The 20999-nt window shown below is 38.7% G+C and overlaps 1 pseudogene; it reads right to left on the bottom strand.

Moving 5' to 3' along the window:
- The window catches only part of LOC137603182 (uncharacterized), an 85197-nt pseudogene that overhangs the window by 46996 nt on the left and 17202 nt on the right, over positions 1–20999 (bottom strand).

Genomic DNA, 20999 nt, shown 5'->3' on the forward strand with positions numbered 1-20999 from the left:
TGCTATCGTTCTCTGATCTGAAAAAATAGGCACCCTGGTTAAAAAATTCGAAGCATGTTGGTATTCTCTTGAAATTAGGGAATATTATATTCTAATTAGATACAAATTTAAATGTGCACACAGAAGATGTAATTTTTTTAGTCTTTGAGCATATGTATTCCACCAAATTCTAGACATTCATAAAGACACCTTTATTGTTGGTATGATATACATCCATGGCACCCAGCAAGGGACTCATGATCCAGATATTCTTTGCCAAAGATTAAAAGTGAAACTTCTAGAATTGGAAATAAGATTTAAAAAACAAACCGCCGGGTTACATTTTAAAAAAAAAAGAGGAGAAGAAGACCAATAAATTATTTATCAAGCACTACTGACAAACCAAGCTAAATTCATGTCTTTTAAAAATGCAAAGACGGGAGTCAGGGCTGGGGAATGAGGAGGTGAAAAAAGAAGGGGGTGTCCAGGGAGTTCAGAGTTACAAAATATTCCACATTTGTTGCTGTGTGCTCTATGGGATAATTTTATTAGGTGCAAATGGAGACTTAAATGAGGTGCAATTCAAGGAGATTATATATAAACTAGCAGGAACCCGTAGAAATTCCATGATAAAACAATAACATCAGACTTCGTTTGTTTTCTTATTTTTTTCTTCGCTGTCTCAAGAAAAAAACCCGCTCTGTCTGATGAAGCCGTAACGGCTCTGTGTGTGTTGATGGACAGACGCGAAGACGAAGGGCGCTTCGGCGTTACAGTCCGGCCATCTGGGTAGATGCCGGCTTTGTGACTTTGATCCTGGTTAATAAAGCATTGGGGTTCCCCACATGACAACTTGAGGTCCGTTACAATCAAAGAATATGAATCTCTATGTTTGGCGAAGCTAAAACAGCTCCGAAAGTTGGACACATGGACAAATGTGAAGACCGGAGCTAACTCGGCTAGCAGCCCAAACTTCTGAGTAGACGCCGGAAGCATGACAGCGTGAGGTTTTCAAGTGAGCTTATTCACATATATAGCTGGGGATATATATATATATATATATATATATATATATATATATATATATATATATATATATATATATATATATATATATATATATATAAACACACACACACACACACAGAGTTCACTTTACCTCACGAAAGTAGTGTGCTTCAAGAAAAAATGTGCTTCAAGAAAAAATTGTGCAGCCCAACATGACGTTTATGCATCCCAAAAGTAACAACAGAATATACTGTAGAAACGGCAAGGATAACATTTTGCCAATATATATATACACACACACACACACACACACACACACACACACACACACACACACACACACACACACACACACACACACACACACACACACGCACACACACTGACACAATGGATTGGTCATAAATACAATATACAGTAATTAATGTGCCTGATACTGTGCTACTGTTAGTTTTCCAGGAAGCACAATTGTAGTTTTACCTAGGCCTTTGGCTCCCAGCAGGACTGCTAAGTGTTAGTAAAAATGCTTTTATGTGAAACACCTTCTACTAAGGATTATGTGGTTGTAAAAGACAGAACTACTGCAAAGTACTCTTTGAAAGAAGCCGCATTAATGACCCCGCCGTGAGGCTCCAGTGGCGCCAAACCTTGCCATGCCGATGGTGCTTTGAGATTAGGTTTTCGAGTGCTGCAAATGTATTTGGAGGGGTTGGGGTCACAGGCCAGGTCACACTTGTCACACATGGAGCCGCAGGATTGTGTTGGGCCTCTGACAGGTCTGGTGCAAGCAAGGAGCATGAAAGGGAGTCCAACATCCTGCTGGGCAACTGACACAACCACGCAGACCTGTAATTCCCTGCAGCAGAGGGATGATTGCATGATCAGACTCTGGCATGTTTATGGTCACTAAGATAGTCCCTGGGAACACAATTTCTTCATTCATTGCTCATTCTCCTGTTAATTTGCTGACTGAGTTCTGCACAGCTGCAGGAAATGGTGTGTCGATATGTTTCATAAATAATATCAGTTACTTTTATCACAGATGTAATGGAAATAGAAAGACCATGATAAAATCACAGAATATGGAGTGCTAATTTAAATTTAATGCCTCTCTGTCAAATTTTTCCTCTGTTGCTTTTAACCTGCTGAATAAAGAAGGCAGCATAGAATCCTGTGATGTTGAGGCTATAGGCTATAGACATGACTTGAGCTCTCCATAAGGCTGCCTGACAACCTGGCAGCATGAAATTACAATGAAATGATTAATTTTGTGCCAATAGCATTGTAAGATAAGTATAATAGAGTTTCATACTGTGAGACACACTGGTGAGAATGCTAAATATTGTTGATTTCTGTAGTTAGTCACTTAGTCTTCGATGAAGAACAAAAATGTGGGAACCGATAACATTCAAGTTTACAATGATCTTCATTTCTCATTCTGCATCTCATATTCCCTGATAAGACAGCATTCATTTTGGAGAATCATCAAAAGAGAAATGAGGAAGAGAAAAAAAGTCATGTTCTGTGGAGTTACTCTGTCAGAATAAATGATAGCCATTAAATAATAGATGGTTGAATTTGAAAGGAAATGGGTTCATTGTGGGGAAGCCTTTCTGTGATTACAAAGATAAAAAATCTTTTTTCACGGCTAATGGAAAGTGTCGTCACGTTTCTCAGGCTCCAGATCCTAGACAGGTCATAGCTGGAAAGTTCATATGCCTGTGTCCCAATTAGAGCCCAAAGGTTCCCAAAGCCCCCAGTTATGTGACATGGCTTCAAGTGAGCTTAGAGGCAAGATGTCTTACTGCATTCTGCACAAAACTCAGTATGAACAAAGCATCAGCTTTTGATTATGGTTTCTGGTATTGCCCTGAGACAATTATCCAGGTCTTTTGAGTTTTCTGGCAATGCAGATGTTTCAGTTATCTCGAAGCTTGTAGAGATTGTCAGAAACAGGACGGAGCTCCCACCAGGGATGTGGTATGTTTTGTCAACTGTGCTTATTTTGCATCTTTGGAAGGATTAATGTTTCGGTTCTAAATTCATATTATACAGGGGTTCAGGAAGTCAACATGAACGGGAAAGCAATGATACTTGCTCTTGTGCCCCAAGTCATTCCAACAAAATTACAGCATAATACATTTGAAACCATATGTACAGTGTAAACTTGTTAAGCTATACGGGCATGCTATAGAAAACATATGTATGTGTATTTTATTCAATATTTGAGGGAGGTACACCACGAGAACTGGATCACGTGAATGCTAGAAGCCATCCGCTTTCTGATTATACTATAGGAAACAGGCATCTCATTATCCTGGCCTCAGTACAAAACCAACATAACAGAACAAGGACACATTCTCTTTTCATTCATTCTTCTCAGAAGTGGACAAACACATCTGTTGATTTGTTTTAGGATTGTCTTTTTTTAAATTAAATCTTTGCTAAATAAATATGACAGTACAGCATCCATCGCCAACCTGTATAAATTTAAACTCTGTGTGTTTTCCTGCACTGCTACGTGATTGAGCTGTAGACAAGAAGAATGCAGATCTTGCACAAGTGATTGAAGTCATACTGTACATTATGTGGTCAACATTTACCTGAAAAGTACAAATACATTATTCAGTGTAGCCATCTAAAGTAATTGGTTTTACAGATGTGTTTCTAAGATTTTTATCCCTCTTGAATCTACTGTGAGCGACTGTTTTCTGACTTAATATCCTGTCTCCATTTAACAAGACCCAGCACCAAAAACTATAGCCCAGGTCTTTCAAATCAGTTTCAAATCAGCTCCATGTGAATGTTCAGTAGTTAAGTCATAAAGTTATGATTAGACAACACAAAGTGGGGCATTTCTTGTGGATCTTTCATGTTAGTCAAAAATAGACAATCAGCTGGCCGACAGAAAAAATGTATTATCTTTATATTGATTCTCGAATGACAGTGAAACACAGACCACATAAATATGATTGAAAGGGACACTGTAAAATGGTATACAGAACACAGTTCAAAGCCTTGTTACTCTGCTTCTAAATGCCACAAATAACATGTTGTTGGTCGTCTATGTTTGTTTATGGGGCCCGCAATTACCTTAGCAGTGATTGAACATGATGACACTTTGCTGTACATGCAGGGTGACATGTTCAGAAATGTAAATTACTGTTTTGCTTGGCCAAAGACCCCTCTCTAATGCTTAGGGGCTATTTATGATTCAAAAAAAGGCTAAAGAATGAGAAATGAGGTTTCAAATTTTCTTGATAAATTGATAAATGCTTCATTAAATTCCTATTTGTGCCTTTTTTGTTTGCTGATGGATAATCACCATGCCACTGTTACCACAGTATTACTACTGTATTTTTTAATAGGGGCTGCCATATAAATGACATATCATGTTGCTTATCACCTTGCTTGTTGTAAATGTTTTAACAGATCTTCACACTGATGTCACAAAAATAAATATGAATATGAACATCAAAGAAAAAAATCAGATATGAGAAAATGTAAGAATTGTGTTATTATCCAGGTCGAGATTTATAAGAAAATTATGTCATTTTAGCTGATCATGTGCAACATTTGTGTTTGCTACCTTGTGTTTTAGAGGAATCTAATACAGTGCGCCCTCGTTACTCATGGTTGATGCGTTACGGGAACCGCACGCGAATAACGAGTTCAGCGATAGAACGACAAACTATTTACAGTATGTGATTATTTACAGTAATTTAAATGTTTATGAACCCTCCCCACACTGATATTAAACTAACCACAATCTGTATGACTTTTTCCAAACTCTTATTGAATGTTTAAAGCACTTTTGTGTCTCGTGGAAGTCCGAAACTCATGGAACGTAGCACACTTTTGGATGCCTTCAGCCAATAGAATGCGCGTACAGTATCACGTGACTGCCTGCCAAAAATCCATGATGAGGTGAAGTCTCGAGTGTTAATGTGCGAATACGCGAGGGTGCACTGTTTTTAAATTTCACACAGATACTTTTGTTTCAATGACACAGAAAGAAGAGTATACTGTACATTCTAATAATCTCCTGTTAATATAATAAGAAACTTAGATCTCCACCAGCCTATTCTAGTTTCTGACCAGTAAGCTAATATTTGGCCAGAATAATTCATTATGGTCTATTTTGTTGGGCAGGAACATGTCAATAGTATTTTGGAAATCTACTGGCTCACAAGGCTGTGAAAACAAACCATGCTGATCAAATAAAAGTCTTATAAATCTTTTTCTCAGATTTTTTCCTGGGAGAGATGTACTAAAGGGCAGAAACATTGCAGGCAGCCATTGTAAATCAAGGACAGCTACTGCTTGATACCGTCAACAGGGGCAATGGAGGAATAAATGGTCCCAGTAAAGCTATGAGTTATTTTACGGTTTTGTCTATGAGAACCTAAAGACTGCAAGACAAAATATCTCTCTTATCTTTGATAATGGTAGGTATTTCTGACCAAAAAATCTTATTAATTCCTCTAATACTTTAATAATTGTAAATAATGTATGTATATACCCATTAAGCATACTATTCTTCTTTATTGATGAGATGGGATACAAAAAAACAAAAACTTTTCAACATGACCCATTGAATTGTGTTTTATGTCCTGACATATCACTTCTCTAACACCTTCTTGATGTATTGTCTGGTGAACTCTGTGGGATAATCTAGTGCTCCGAGCTAGCTGTGTGGAAAATGTGCCACAATAGCTAATATTCTTCTCAGGGGTTTAAGCAGGATTTAGAAGGTTGGGGAACATTAAGACCCACTGGGGGATGATCCAGGAAGGGAATTTACTTGCAATGAGCACTGACAATATTCTAAAATATATTGTGAAAGGTTTCCAGACCCTGAAAAGTCAAGTGGGGGGGTTATGAGAGATTGGAGGTATAATCTTCCATTTAAGACCACCTGTGACAATCACGTTAATAATAATGGTAGAGTACAATAAGAAGTCATTTAAAAATAAATTCATTATTTAACAATGATATAAAAATATATACATTGATCATATACGTATAAAAATGCAAATCACACAAACATATGAGTGTGAGTCATAGAAATGTTGAGAAGGTGCATCACCTAATATTGTCCAAATCCAAATATTATAAATAAGAAATGCCATTTTAAATGTGTAGTTTGAAGACAGCACATTATTATTACACAAAAATATTCTATTGCTAAGCCAGTATTGGATATATGAAAACATTGCAATAAATGCTAGGCCATAACTACTGACATGGATAAAATAAGTCAAAGGTCCAGTCTATTGAATCATTGTGTCTGACACATTGAGAGATGGCTGAAAAGTTTTGATCGCCACGGGCTAGAATTGACTCCCTGTCTCTATCTCTGTGGGGTCTCTGCGTGAGAGTTGTACTGAATGTACTCCTGATCTTGACCAGCATATCTTGTGTGTGGGAGACAGGGTCCATGGTGACATGTAAATGTTCCTAAAGAGCCACGTCCATCACCTGCATCGCTATGGGCTTCTGACCCACACAGTGCCTGACAGCTTGTTCAGGTGGACAAAGATGCAGTCTAGTCAGTAAATATCAAGTTAGCCCACATTCTATCCACACTTTTAAACGGCCACACACCACAATGTCATGTAAAAATTTCCTGGCCCAATAAAATGGCTGGAGTCCCATGTAAATTAGTTTAAATATACACTCAACAACCGTTTTCCTATATGGTAATGAAATGGAGTTTACACCATCTATTTCATATAAGTACAGTATTTTCCGCACTATAAGGCACACTGGACTATAAGGCGCACCCTCAATAATTTGTTTTATAATTTATCTCATATATAAGGCGCATGGATTATAAGGTGCACACGATAGAAATAAGATAAATAGAGCCGCGCTGCTCAAGCAGTAATGATTGCATTCATGACTTCCTGACTACCTTTGAATGGCCCCTATTGTTATGTCAACACGCCATTCTGAGCCTCATCAAGGAAACCTGATCACTTTGCCATCTTAGAAAGAAGTCAACACGCATATTGAAAAATCTGACATTAAAAACTGGTTAAATTCATTACGAGTGCAGTCAGTGCAAACAGAGCGGATTATTTCCTCATCTGAAATTCGAAACAGATATTTAAGCTTCGACATTCGTCTTCCGTTTATTGATTAAATATTGTTTCGATCGATCGATAGTCCAGTCGGAGGTGCAGCTATTTGCTGCTGTGTGTCCTAAACAATGTTTTAACTAGTTTTTAATGTCAGGCTATTAATTTACTGTTAAATATGACGCTGTTTTACTCCTAGAACTGACTTTAACGTCGGTCTGTCACCGCCGTGAATCTCACAGCACGTCACTGCAGATAGAATACACAAGCCTGAATGCGCCCCTCCGCCGCCCGCCCAGAGATATCAACTACATTTGTAAATCAGTCCAGCACACCCGTTGGCACCTTTGTCTAGCAGTGACTCTGCTCTTGAAATTTCAGAAAAGGCTGGAAGTTCAGCTTTGAGGGTCTTTAATTCACCTTTATGCTAGTTTCTCTGTGTGTTTCCACAGACTAATAGAATGGACCGTCACTAGAATCCAGATGACAGCACAGTGGCATTTTTAAGATCAATTAAGTTTAAAGTGGGTTATTTACGACGCCAAATAGTTAGGAAATACTGAGATCAGTCAGTCAGTCAAACTTTATTAATAGAATTGTTGAAAGTTCCTTATGTTTTGCTATGTGATCACCGGTGCTCCTACAGTCTGCTCTACTGTCTGGGAGCAGCTCAGTCAGAGCAGGGCCTTCGGTGACGCCCCTTGACTACCGTTGTTAGGGGGCGTAGGACCGAGTGCCTTGTGAGGGGGCTCCTCTGGTGGCGGAGTGCAGCATGACTGGCGGCCAGACTGCCGGCTTTTTTTCAGCGATCATGTTTTTAACCAATATTAATATGAATATTAATCCACATATAAGACGCACCGGATTATAAGGCGCACTATGGGTTTATGAGAAAATTTTAGGCTTTTAGGTGTGCCTTATAGTGCGGGAAATACGGTACAGGAAAACATCATAATGCTTTTATTTTTTTGATGATATCCATTACTTCCCAAAAATACTAAAATTCATCCATGGATATGCAGCAGAGGGTTTATCCTAGTGCATGCTTCAATAAATCTCCTAATACTACACTTCTGGAACTCTGTCTGAATGCTGCTTGAGGCCATTATTGTTCATCCATTTCAGTCAGGGTGGTGAGGGTACCCGAGGCAGAGTGGATACCACTAATCAGAGGGTTTATTGTTTCATTCCTATTTGATTGTCTTGAAGTGTTCTTAGGCAAGAACCCTAATTTATTCCTGATGGTTTGTAGCTGTGTGAGGGTGGCCATGTGAATGGTTATTGCTCCTGATGGGTAGGTGCTGTACCACCAGTGTATGCTTATAGATCCCAGTTTGTTGCATGATTACACTCTCGTGTCCTTGTGTTTCTCATCCACATGCTAAAATTCTTTACTGTCTGAAGATCATGCATTCAGAAAGTTTGAGTAATGCTCACAATAAATGTACACTTTGGCATTGTTGCCAGTGTAAAAAAAAAAAATTCCTCCAGTATCTCTGATAGAACTTTAATTAACTTAAGGCACCTAACTTCCGGGTGATTTGTGCTTTCCTACACGTAACACAAATGTGACCTCCACTCACACTCTTATCCCTGACCAGCACTATTCGTTGGCGTTTTTCACTTTGTGAAATATGTTGCATTGTGCTGTTATTCTGACCTTCTAATACTGATAAGAATACATTTCTATTCCATGTACAGTGTGTCTGTACACTAAGCTTGGCCCATTTAGACATTTTTTCATCTAGCTGTGAAAGATATTATATGAAAGACATTATATGAAAAACTGGAAGTTAGACTATATAAAGAACACTGAGGGGTCACCAGATGGGAAAAGCTTCTTAAATACAGTCCATTTACCATCTGACAGTGATATCAAATTCCCTATATGCTCTATTCTTCATAAGAATACATTTCCATTCATTTATTCATGGTTTTTTTGTTTTAAACAATTATTTTTATGCAATTTAATGTATAAAATTATGAAAACTGTTTTTTCAATTTGTATTGTCATTTATGTGTACATCCCCCTGTCTTTGGTTTAATTGTTGAATAAAAACTAAGTTAAAAAAAAGAAGAAAAAAAAATCTCTTCTCAGGACCTTGTCTTTTGTTGTTCCTCTGAATCATCTGTGTTCAGCCCAAGGTTTCTGAAGTGGTAAGTTCTGGATATCCTTCGGTTACCACTTGCGTGCCATTATTTTGTCACCACATGTAAAGTACCCTGTAGCCTCCGAATGAACTTCATCAGGCATTAAACTAGGTCCACGTCAATCGATTTGCTTTAATACGGCATTACGATAACAAATGCACAACACAACATAGCTTATGAAGCAAGAAAGTACCAACGGGGTGGATGTTCATTGGGGTGGTGGTGACTCACACTCACACACACAGACACACAGATGCCCAGAGTAAATGTTCATTGTCAAACAAAACAATAATCAGTCATTTAAGTTTTTGTGCCCAAGATTTTTTACAGTAACATCGTGATAGAAAGGCTCTGGGGCTGGAAGGTACTGTGTGGTAAAGCACTCTATATATCTGGTAACTTGATGTGTTTGGCTAGCTACTCATCCTGAGACAACAACAGCACAAAAACAAGGAGAAAATAACCAGTCAAATCAGAAGTGACATTATTGCAGAATCATGAATTGCGCCGTAAGGGAGGGATGTATACTTGCTGTTGATACAGAGTAAAAGCTCTTCTTTAACATTGTATCAACAACCATAACAGATTCCTTTCTGGTCAGCAGTTGGTTCAAAACAAACCATGATGGCTCCTAAAAATTGAAGTTTCTGTGGGAAAATGTAGCCAAATCATTGTTATAGCCATTCAACATCATTAAAAATATTTGTTTATAGCTACCATGATGCTGTCCTGTCAATAGGGTATTAAATCAAAAGTTAATGTGCCATTCAAGAACTAATGGACAAATGACAGTTGCTGTCATTTAGACAATCAATAATGATCTAATTTAGGTGATGCAGGCAATACTCTGATTATGCTATCATCTAAACATGACACAGCTTCAGTATGCTAGTTAATAATTTCCCATGCAGAGGCAAATTACTGTATGGGGGTCAACACCTTCGCCAGTACCATAGCAAGATCTTAAAATCATACTAGGTTCATAGAAGTGAGTTTTTGCATTGGGTGTGCTTCTTGTGAAATTTTAATTTGCTGAGCAAATGAAATAACAATAAACAACCAAGAACCAGAGACTATGAAAAAATATCACAAAGAGACAAAAATAAAAACATAACGATGCAAAAGTGTGAAATTTGAATGGATTGACTGAATACTCGTACAGCTTAATCCAGGATCTTTCTGAAATTATGAATAGAAAAAACCCCATCTCATCTGTCTATCATGACTAATTTTCTTAACAAGAATTGAGTGGTGACACAATAGAAAACATTAATTATTCGTAACACCTGAGCTGGTAATTTGTAGATGTTATGAGTTTCTGCATTGTAATTATGCATGGCTGTTAAAAATACCTCAGTAGTGATTCAGTAAACACTGAAGTAGTGGCTTTCATCAGTATGGCTTGCTGTAAATCCCGTGGCTCAGCAGCAGCTACAGTTTATCACAAGCTCAAATCTGCTCCTTTTTCTTATTTGATCCATTCACTGATACACAAAGGAATTCAATCAGGCCAAGCCTCCTGACATAAAAAGGATTTCTCATTTCAGTGGTGGGACTATAGTGCTGAACTAACTTCAAAAGCTCTCTGGACCTTTAAGGTTGGTCTTTTGTTGCACAGCATTAAAAAAGGTGACCCCATGCCTTTATCACAAAGATCAAGCGATTGATAATGCTCATCATAGATATGAACTGAAAGATTTTTTCAAGATGTATTTCATTTATAAAAAAAAAAAATGTAACAGTGTTAGACTAAATTTATGTGCCTCCATTTTAAAATACTGAATAGTGGTCCTCGTGGACGTCTGTGCAACCCCACGAGTAATGTATTGGAACCCAGTGGATTGTATGCAGCTTTGAATGCAAAAATTTTCTAGTGCCCATATTGATTTTATTTATTACTGTTAAACCTGCTCTTCAGACAGTCTATCAAATGATTTCAGATGGACAGGAAGCTCACCTATGAAATTAGATGAGGAAGTATATTCGGAAAAAAGCCACAAAACACCAAACTTCATCAAATAATCTCCTGTGAGTTGTCCAGAGAAAAAATGTAAACCAACTATTGTGGTTTGCATTTCTTTCTGGATGATGGGAGTGGTTTCTTGTATGTAAGAAGAATGTGAATGAATGTGAAGACTAAAATCTCAAAACTTCACTAAAACAAGATGAATACTCTTCTAGTATGTTATAAATGAAGTAAGATTAAAATGTTCAAACCCTTGTGTCATAGTAAAAGAAGTATGAACAAGTCAATTGGTCTTGTAAGAAAAGCTTAATGACATTTTACCTATTGTCCAAGACTCTTCTTCAGTTCTGAAGGGCTGGTGGGAAGTTTCAGAAATTGAATACAGTGGGAGTTGTTAAGGTTGTTAACTACTAAAGATGGTCATTGAAAACCAGTCATAGGTTTCACCTATAGGCTGTAGGCTCCCCACTCGGTTTTATTTTGCTTTTCCAATTTGCTTATTCTTACAATGTTAGGTATATCTTAACCCAGGAAATTGTTATTTAATCCTGCTGTTGCTGTGGTATGACAGATGTTATGATCTGTCTACATCATCATAAACTGAGATTTTCTAGTAGTGGGGTTGTCCTTGGACAGAACATTTGATATTTTATTCCCAGTAAGTGAACAAAACCATTATTCAAATCCTGAATCATTGTCATTTTATGTCATATAAGTGGTCAGTGATGCTCATGGGTTTTGTGGTATAGGTAGTCCTCACAATATGAACAGCCTTTGGTTTTCCTGTGCAGAACTGAACCATCGTTCCCTGCCATATCCGACTACTGTGGTTCCCCTTTCTGCTGCAACTCCCGCTGAGCAGCATCACCAACACTCATCTCCCCCATCTTGTTCTTGTACATGTCTCTGTGAGCATCTCAGCACATCAGTCAGAAAGAATGCGCAGCTAACAGAAAAATGGAAAAAAAGGAAACATTAAAATAACATCCACTTGAATACTTTCCCTAACTTACAGCTACAAAACTCAAACTTTCTATGAAAAACATTTTTTAGTGTATCAGATTTAAGAGTTAATTTCTTTATAAATAATTTATCTACATGCCACCTGAGTAGAAACGGTCCACAAAAGATAACAAGTTATAGAAGGAGACAGGTCAGCAAGGTGGTCAATTCTACCTGGGGCTTACTGTGCAGAGTTTGCTCGTTCTCCCTGTCCCTGTGTCTCCGTTGCTTCTCTCTGGGGTTACTTCCACCTCCAATAACATCCAACTTAAGTGATTTATACACTCTAAATTGGCCATAGGTATGTCTGTAAGAGTGAACTGGTGTCTCTGTTTGGCCCTGCGATAAACTGGTGACTTATCCAGGGTGTACCCTGCATCCCGCCTGATGTCAGCCGGGATAGTCTCCAGTGTAAACCTCTTACCTGGATTTCAATATTCAAGACAATTACTTATTGTCTTGTCTTCAAGAAGAATAATGAACGAACGAAGCAACTGAAGAAGAAGACAGTTTTTACATCTTTCATTAGTGTTTTTTCTTCTCATGTAGCTCCTTCTGAATGTACATTTTTTGAATTGTTTGAATTTAATTACATTTTGTAATAGATATGTGTGCAAGTTTTTCTAAAATAATGATTTTGATGGCATTTAAGACTATGAAAATGTAATATTCCTAATTTCTATGGAGTACCACATAAGAACGAGATTGGTCTGAAAACAGAAAGCAGAACATAACAAATTTCTCTGAAATAATTACAGGCTGAATATGAATCTGTTAAGATAAGATAGCATGACTTAAATCAATGCTTCTATTCCTCATTCTTTTGTTCTGTGACCTTCCAAAGTCACAGTACTGATATGGAACCACTAGCCACAAGGAAGCTGACTTTACATGAGGGTGTTTTGAGCATGCGACATAATCCTGCCATGATGTGCTTGAGAACAAAAGGAAAAGCAAGACGTGGGTGCTACTAACAACGGTGCACCAGCCCTGCCATGACCACCATTATTAGTTTAGTGACATAAGCCCTCTCTTGCTCTCTCTCTCTCTCTCTCTCTCTCTCTCTCTCTCTCTCTCTCTCTCTCTCTCTCTCTCTCTCTCTCTCTGTTTGGTGTGTGTGTGTGTGTGTGTGTGTGTCTGTGTGTGTGTGTGTGTGTGTGTGTGTGTGTGTGTGTGTGTGTGTATGTGTGTGTGTGTGTGTGTGTGTGTGTGTGTGTGTGTGTGTGTCTGTGTGACAAGATGGAAGGGAAGTAATCCTTTGTTTGCCTCTGCATATGTGTGGGTGAATTGGTATGTGGCTTTGTCTCCTTATAGATCCGTTTGTTTCCTACAGATTTTGTGCTTGCTGTACAGCATGCAGTTTTTACATTTAAGTCTATGTATGTGTGAACAGAGCTTTGTCGGTGTGTATCTGTTATGTGTATGCTTGTGTGTATGTGTGTGTGTGTGTGTGTGTGTGTGTGTGTGTGTGTGTGTGTGTGTGTGTGTGTGTGTGTGTGTGTGTGTGTGTGTGTGTGTGTGTGTGCGTGCGTGTGTGTGTTTTAATCTAGTAATGCCCATTTTTTGATAGACAATTTCCAAGAAATTAATGGCGAGAAATGCAAATCCCTGCTAGGATTAAAACAAACAAAATAAAAACCTAGTTCTAGAGCATTGATGTCCAACCCACTGAATTATTGCTAGACAATGTTTTCTAAGTGTGTGAAGACTTACAACACCAGTTTTTTTTCAAAGAAAGTATCTCAAGGGGAGAAACAAGGTGCATTTCTTCAGGCGTGCACATCAAATAAGAGAAAAGGTGGAGTAGGTAGTGCAAAATTGAACAGCTGCAATAATAAATAAAGTTTATGTGGCAGGGAGCAAGCAGTGTCTCATCAGTCACCACAGTAAGTGTGAATGTTTTTGATCCCATGGGAAGGTGTCACACTCCAACACACTAATTTCCATTGCTCAAAAAGAAAATCTCAATATTGTTTTCTAATCATTCATTCATTCATTCATTCATTCATTCATTCATTCATTCATTCATTCATTCATTTATTGTCTTCCGCTTTATCCGCCGCAGCGGGTCACGGGGAGCTGGAGCCTATCGCAGCTGGCATAGGACATGAGGCGGGGGGAACTCCACGCACCACGCCAGTGCGCTGCGGAGCCACACACAAAGACAGACAACCATGTACACACACACTCACTCCTTCGGGCAATTTGGGACCGGCCAATTAACCTGAAGCGCATGCTTTTGGAGGTTGGAGGAAGCCGGAGAGCCCGGAGAAAACCAACACAGACACGGGGAGAGCATGCAAACTCCACACATAGAGGGACTCGAACCTGTAACTGCCTTGTTGTGCAGCGACAGCGCTACCCACTGCTCCACGGTGCTGCCTGTTTTCTAATCAGAAATTATGACAATATTTCCCTCAAAAGTAAGAAGTCCATGCTGAATTAGGTAAATGTTCTTTTTCTTTTTATCAATTCTGTGGGGAAAAGGACACGCAGTGAAATTAGTTTCATGGTGCTTAAGATTTAGTTGTTGACCAGGCGACAAGGAAACAAGACCTTGAATCAAGTGGGCTTAAAGTGTTTAAGCTGATAGTTAAACACGATGTTTCTGCCAAGAGAGTAGCAATAGGGAGCCAACAAATTATCTTGTTTTCAAAGGACTTGCCAAGAAACTGGCTTTCAACCAGAATCACATTCATGATAAAAATCTGATACACCAATTATTTTCAGTATACAGTGTGTTTTATCATGCACACCATGGTATATTTTCAGAAAACACAGATGGATAGAATGAACTGTTAAGATTTTAATTTTTTTTGTTTCAGTAACACCTTTTCTGTGATATTGCATCTGATAATAACTAATTGTCGGGCAACAAACACTTCATTATTTCATCTCATGACTGAGGAGGAAATAGTAAAGCCTCCAACAAATTCAAAAGTAGAGAAACAAAGCAATCAAAAAGTTGCATCATTGAGACAAACTTGACATTAAACTATATGAAGCTGCCTTTCAGTCATGGAATATAACAGTGTTTTGGGGATGTGAGCATTGACTGTCAAAATCAGTAGGGTAGAGCAGAGGAAGCTAGCTAGTAAAACTCCCTAAGGCAGAAACAAATTCTCCTCTCGTTTCCACGTTGATCTCTCCCTGGTTGACATGTCCTGTTTTCGTCTTTGTCTCGTTTAGAAGCTAACAGCCTCATTTGAGCCATTCCTACAGGGAGGAATGGATTTAGTCATTTGAATAAAATTGCATAGACCAGTCTTGTGGTAAGGCTTCCAGAATATTCAGACTAAGACATGATTGCCATGTGGGGAGCCATTGCAGATTTCTCCACTATCTTTGTCATCCAGGACAAATCAGCTATTCTCATAGTGTGTGCTTTTGGATTTCATTTAGTCTTCCAAAAGAATATAAACCAGTACAACAAGCCGCAATAAAATGACCCTGCAAATCAAACCCTGAAGAGAATTTCCCCTCTGGGGATTAATAAAGTGTACTGTATTTAATCTTAATCTTAAATAGGGAGGAAGTTGTATTGATACGCTTTAACAGCTGATGCTTTTTCTCCTTTCGGCTTTTCAGGGGTAACCACAGCGTATCAGTTGCCTCCATCTAACCCTGTCTTCTGCATCCTCTTCTCTCACACCAACTACCTTCATGTCCTCTTTCACTACATCCATAAACCTCCTCTTTGGTCTTCCTCTAGGCCTCCTGCCTGGCAGTTTAAAACTCAGCATCTTTCTATCAGTATATTCAATATCTCTCCTCTGGACATGTCCAAACCATCGCAGTCTGGCCTCTCTGACTTTATCTCCAAAACCTCTAAGATTTGCTGTCCCTATGATGTTCTCATTCCTGATCGTATCAATCCTGGTCACTCCCAAAGAGAACCTCAACATTTTCATCTGTGCTACCTCCAGCTCTGTCTCCTGTCTTTTCCTCAGTGACACTGTATGTACAGTAGGTGTACCACAGTTTTGTACACATTTCCTTTCATTTTAGCTGAAACTCTTCTATCACACATCACACGTGACACTTTTCTCCACCTGTATAGATCAGTCTCCCCTTCCTTATTGTCCAACCTAGGATACAAGTCATCATAAGCCGCTTGTTTGGCTTTTGCTACCTCTACTTTCACCTTACACTGCATCTCGCTGTACTCCTGTCTACTCTCCTCAGTCCTCTCAGTATCCCACTTCTTCTTAGCTAACCTCTTCCTCTGTATACAGTCCTGTACCTCCACTAAAAACATGGAAATATACCAACAGAAATATACACAGAAGGATTGCAGATCTATACCTTGCTGACAATATAATTTCTTGTCATTTAGCAGGGGGCCAAGAGACCCATTTATATACATTCATTAATTGTGGGGGGAGACTCCTAAACACACAAACACACACTGGAGAGCCACAAGACAAATATAGGTACATACCCAATATGACAGTTCCAATCCTACTTTTGTAAAATTAACAGGGATGGATAGGTACATGGCTAAAATAAAAAATAATAAAGAGTTGTGGCTTTGAGATGTGATGAGAGCTAAAGCATTACACTAATTCATCATTCACTTTGGTTTTCCTCCAGGTCATAATATTTCTCATCAATCAGCAAGTTCGATGTCAAGTGAGAACAATTCTGCAGCAAGTGAATGTCAAGCTCTCTTTGCTACCCATTTTCCAATCTGGCAAATGAATGGCTCTCTGATGCTAATGAATATATATTGAGAGTGTGAAGATTTTATACAATACAGGCTAGATGACCTCACACACTTATTCACAGGCAGCATCTTCCCAGAGTAGAACCAATGAATATCGATGAACTGTTGATGAATATATTCAGTAATTTCTACATAACTGTCATTAACAATTTTTCAATTCCTGTAGTTAATATTTCCCAACACCTTTAGTTAGTTCATAATTGCTATTCTGCAGTATATATGGTGTGCCATTTTTGTCATTATCAGCAACTTTGCCCTTAAACGGTCTCTCTCTGTCCCTCCATCTCACTCTTCTCACACACACAGCACGCATGCACATGCTGATACTTCAGGGATATCAATATTGTTTAACTTAAATTAGCAAAACATGCCACGTTTGCATGTCTGCTTGATCATCACTTTTTAATTATGTTTTAATGTTAACAATTAGTACTGAGGTAGAGTCAGCAGCATTTGACTAGCATGCTTCATGAAGAAGTCAAATAAATAAATTACATATGTATTCGTGGGCATAATTCAAAATTTGCAGCTACATTACTTGCATCTTAATTATATATATATATATATATATATATATATATATATATATATATATATATATATATATATATATATATATATATATATATATATATATACAGTATATACCTAATATATTTTATATTTGGAATACATTTTTCAATGCAAGTGATTCTAAACACGACAAATACAGGTAAGGCCACCATAACCCATGAATCTTCTCTAAAGTTCAAAAATGAATTACACTATGCAAGATAGTGCAATGTCTATGAATGACAGCTCAGTCAACATTTTGCAGAGCACATGAATTATTGCACTGTTTACACATCAAATCCTGACAAACATCAATACAGGTTTCCATGATCCTGAACAACAGGGCGTAAGAATTTAACAAATGGACTACTATGACTACCTGTGGTACGCCACCTCATCTCAGATGAAATTTTTGGCTGTGGAGAGGAAGGACACATTGTTAGCGCCTGTCCGAGGCGCATCAGCGATGCTCTGGGTCCCGGTGAGACGGCGGTTTCTACCGCCACTCTGAGTCGTCCCGTTCAGGGACACAGAGAGAGAGACATGCTCCGAGGAGTGAACCTGAGAGTCAGATGCAGGTAGGAGCAGTGATAGCCAGTAATATCGTGAGGGGGCGGAGTGAAGGTGGGACAAGTGAGGATGGTGGCAGGGTGGCTGAGAGAGCAGGTGGAGTGATGGGTGAGAGTGGGGCGGTGCCCAGCGAGTTGGGTGACGCGATGGTTGTGGTGGGTGAGAATGGTATGCTGACAGGTGAACAGGGGGAGATTAGAGAGATTGTGAGTGAAATGGGTGAGATTCTGGAGGTGGTAGGTGAACTGGGTGAGAAAGGTACACTGGGTGAGACTGAGGTGGTGACAGGTGCAGTGGGTGAAAATAGGAGGGAGACTGGTGATAAAAACGAGAATGTTGAGACAGGAAACCAGACAGGTACTGAAGATGTCACAGACGACCATGCGTCTGAATGGATTCTTGTTCCTACTAGGCGGCGCGGTAAGCGCAAGAATATTTTAACTCTTTCTGCTGGATGTAAAGCTGGTCGGATTGAGGTCACACCAAGTGTTCAATACAGTAGTGACAGTAATGACTGTATGTCTGATTGCAGTGACCTATCTCATACTCCAGTCACTGCCAGTCAACAGCAAGATTTGTACCCTGAAAAAATGTTTAAATTGTTTTTAAAACAAACTAAAGGCATGGAAGGTCTGAATCTAGAACAGTTTTTTGCTGATAATTTTTTTTATTTTTTATAATTCGGCAAAACAACTTATTAAAAACAGAGCCACGTCAGAACTCAGTGACCAAGAGATATACCGACTCAAAAAGAAAATGAGTAAAGTCCATATTTTTCTTTTTTTTCTTTTTTCCTATTTAGTTATTTTAAGGTCCTTTCAATTTTCCCCTCATCATGAATTCTTTTGGAGTGGGGATGTTAAACGTAAATAGAGCCAGACAAGAAAGGAAAAGGGCACTGGTCTTTGACATAGCAAGGAGGAAAACTATTGATGTTCTGTTTTTACAAGAAACACACAGCGACGAGAACAATGAGGTGGACTGGATGAAAGAGTGGAAAGGACAGATGGTCCTGAGCCATAACACCACGCTGGGTGGTGGAGTGGGCTTCCTGTTCTCTAGAACATTTAACCCAACATCTCTAGAGATTGAGCGGGTGCTACAACTGTGGAGGCAAAGACTCTCCGGGAAGGAGAGAAGCCTCCTCCTGGACTTTAGTACAGGGACTGTGCCAGACAATAAAGATCCTTTCCCAGAGGTCCACATCAGTCCCCTGTTTGGAGAACTGGAGGGTCCTCTCCTCGGAGATGAACGACAAATCAGCCTGCACACGGCCAACAAAAAAATACTGTACAAACAATGTGTAAAAGTAATCAACAACAGAAGCCTGTGTGACAGGTGCTCTGTCACTACCTGGGCTAACAGGATGACGGGAAATGAGCCTGACCCACAGTGGAGACTTCTGTACAAACCTCCCCTCAAGAAAAAAACAGCTGACCTCCAGTGGAGGATTTTACATGGTGCCATCGGTTCCAATGCTTTTATCTCTGTTTTTACCCCTGCGGTGTCCAGCCAGTGTCCCTTCTGTCCCCTTCATGAAACAGTCTTTCATGCTTTCAGTGAGTGTAGGAGACTTACAGTGCTCTTCAGTCTTCTAACGAATGTTTTTAATTTGTTCAGTGAAAATTTTAGTATCAGGAAATTCATCTACGGTGCTGGGTACAATAAATCCAATCAGAGAAAGTGGCAGCTTTTAAATTTTATCTATGGAGAAGCAAAACTCACAATTTATGTGACCAGAAAGAGGAAAATTGAAACCAATACCGTTCAAGAAGCAGCTACTGTTTTTTTGTTGTAACGTCAGATGTCGTTTAAAACTAGAATACGGTTTTTATAAAATGACAAATGACCTGAATAATGTTAGGAACATCTGGTGCCACAAAAATGTCTTCTGCACTTTAGTTGATGTTCAACTTAGTTTTGCAAATGTCCTGATGTAATGCACTGATTTTTTTAATTGTATTTATTTATATTTATGGTTTTTTAGTATTTTTGAAGCACTTTAGCTCTGTAGATATAATGTAAAATTATAAAATGTTTGAGTGTGATTAAAGTGTTTTTGTAAAAATCTAAATCAAAAATCTTCTTCTTCATCTTCTTCTTCTAACGACAGATCAGCCTGCACACGGCCAACAAAAAAATACTGTACAAACAATGTGTAAAAGTGATCAACAAGAAAAACCTGTGTAACAGAGCACCTACTACCTGGGCCAACAAGATGACGGGAAATGGACCTGACCCGCAGTGGAGACTTCTGTACAAACCTCCCCTCAAGAAAAAAACAGACGACCTCCAGTGGAGGATTTTGCATGGTGCCGTCGGTTCCAATGCTTTTGTCTCTGTTTTTGCCCCTGCGGTGTCCAGCCAGTGTCCCTTCTGTCCTCTTCAGGAGACAGTCTTTCATACTTTCAGTGAGTGTGGGAGGCTTGCAGTGCTCTTCACTCTTCTAACGAATGTTTTTAACTTGTTCAATGAAAACTTTAGTATCAGGAAATTCATCTACGGTGCTGGGTACAATAGATCGAATCAGATAAAGTGGCAGCTTTTAAATTTTATTTCTGGGGAGGCAAAACTTGCAATTCATGTGACCAGGAAGAGGAAAATTGAAAACGATACCGCTCAAGAAGCAGCTACTGTTTTTTGCTGTAACATCAGATGTCGCTTAAAACTAGAATTTGGTTTCTATAAATTGACAAAAGACCTGAATAACTTTAGGAACATCTGGTGTTACAAAAATGTCCTATGCACTTTAGTTGATGACCACCTCACTTTTGCAAACTTCCTGTTATAATGCACTAATTCTTATATTGTATTTCCCTTTGTTTCTTGGTGTTTAATGTTTTTGAGTGTTTAGTGTTTTTGAAATTTCATCTAATGAAAAGTTGTAAAATGTTCTAAATGTTCTAAATGTTCTAAATGTGATTGAAGTTTGTTTGGAAAAGATGTTCTGAGGCACTTAAAT

Source organism: Antennarius striatus, chromosome 10 (genome assembly GCF_040054535.1).
Source record: "Antennarius striatus isolate MH-2024 chromosome 10, ASM4005453v1, whole genome shotgun sequence".
Taxonomy (NCBI): Eukaryota; Metazoa; Chordata; class Actinopteri; order Lophiiformes; family Antennariidae; genus Antennarius; species Antennarius striatus.